Here is a 2,010-nt window from a genome sequence, read left to right on the forward strand (position 1 = left end):
CCTGGTGGGGCTATCGCTGTATCATCTATCTTTCTCCTACCATCCTGACCACCTATGCTGGAACCAAGCTACTAATAAAGAAGTAACCTACATGTACAGATGGACTCTGTATCTTCCTTTACAACAGAACCCATCCCAAAGCAGGGAAGCAATACAGCGCTCCCTCTTTCTTCAGTTTCCTCATTCGGAATTTCGGAAATACCTATGTTCGGAAGCTAGTGTTATGAATGAAATGATGCAAGGAGCTAATATCGTATTTTCTCCTGAGGCTGCAATAGGCGTGTGGCAATCACCCCTCAAGGTCCTGGACCAGCTCCGACTCCTGCTCCGACTCCGAGGTCCACATTATAGCATGTGCATGTTTCGACCTCGGAGGGTTGATGGCTCAGAGTCATAGCTGGCTAAGTTAGTTACATGGAGTGGAGGTTGGAGGAGGATCGGGCCGGGGTCCGAGTCTGGTGGTCAGAGAGGTGGGAACAGGCTTTGCTGCTCTCACTCAGGCCTGAGGAGGACATCTCGCTCACCCAATCACTGTGGAGGGCAGAGTGGGGGGGCTGGACCCCGCAGCTTTCACCCAGGTCTGTGGTGGAGATCTCAGACACTGCACCGCAGCACACAAGGAAGTCAAAACGCCAAAATACCTCTCCACTCGGAGGAACGTGGGTTGAAAGTCGGGAGAAGGTCCTGCAGGCACTTGCCTCAAATTCATCACCCCCACACAGTGGGGCGCAGGAGGGCTCATCAGGGTGTGCGTTTTGTAAGCACAATGGGGCACCGAGGAACATCTACACCACACACGCCCTGAAGGACGCCTACGGATGTGTGCAGTGCCCTGTGTTTTGGCAGTATGTGTGACCTCAGTGCCAGGGCACCAGTGAAAATGCGCACACACGCCGCTTCTGTCCTCTGACTGAGAAAGGCTACACTTCTGTCTATCAGGGCACAGCCGGGAACACAACCGAGAGGCGCAGCAGGACAGACCGCCGCTCAGCACAGGCCTAGGAGGCCATCTCACGGCTTGGAGAGCATCACTTCAAGGCATCACGAAGCACAGAAACTCTTGCCACAACAACACATACTGTGGCTCGGTGCACCTCGCAGTGGCGTAACTCAGAATGAAGCCCTCACACTCCCGCTCAGTGTGATGGAGGGCTCCAAGCCTCGGCCTTGACTATACCCGCTCCGAGGAGTCGTCACTCAGGGCCTGGCCTAGACTAGAGCCAGAGGCCAGCCCAGCTACCACCTCGCTCCCTGCTCACATTCGCACAGACAAGTGACAACAAACAACAAAAGCCGCTGCGGAACCGGGCCGGGGCCTAGGCCCTTGCCCCTTCCTTAGGCCCCTTTTGCTTTTGATTCTGGCCCAGGCCCAGTTGCGACGACCCCAGCCCCAGGCCCAGACAGTGCCACCACCACCCATAAATCAGATCTGGCCACAGGCCATGGCGGCCAGGAACAAATAGCACTTGACTCACCTGCGGGCGGCAAACACTGGCAAAGCACTTAAATTACGGGGTGCCACTCTCTATCCCTGTCCCTGCCTCTGAATGCCTGCCTCGACCTCGCCTCACAGACTGAGTCAAGCGCACTTTCGGCCAATGCGCATGAGCATCACAAGTAGACCCCCACCCTAAAAAAAACAGCGGCGCGCAGACAGCGCGGAGGCAGTGACATCTGCGCGCTGCGCGCGCCTACAACGTCATCGTGGTCAGGTGACAGAGGTCAGGTGGTGTAGGTCAGGTGTTTCATAAATTATAATGAGTAGGGCGGAAATTGATTTGAAATCGGCGGACAGGCGTCGGAGCACCAGCATGACTCGTCATGCAGCATGAGAATCGCTCGTTGTGCTCACACCAGGCCTCAGTCAGACAGGCGGCCTGATTGTGCTTAATGTAAGCACTGTGTTCTGTTGTTGGGGCTGATTTGGACCGACCTTGACTCACGGTCGGTCCAAATCGGCCCCAACAACAGAACCGGCCCCCTGTCACATAACTGGCCCCCACCCCATCC

General features: G+C 56.0%; 1 pseudogene; it reads left to right on the top strand.

The window, feature by feature from the left end:
- The first annotated feature begins 414 nt into the window (after positions 1–414).
- Positions 415–1,109, top strand: LOC146856901 (uncharacterized; annotated as a pseudogene).
- Positions 1,110–2,010: the final 901 nt, after the last annotated feature.

This window comes from Triturus cristatus, chromosome 3_2, assembly GCF_964204655.1.
Source record: "Triturus cristatus chromosome 3_2, aTriCri1.1, whole genome shotgun sequence".
Classification (NCBI taxonomy): domain Eukaryota; kingdom Metazoa; phylum Chordata; class Amphibia; order Caudata; family Salamandridae; genus Triturus; species Triturus cristatus.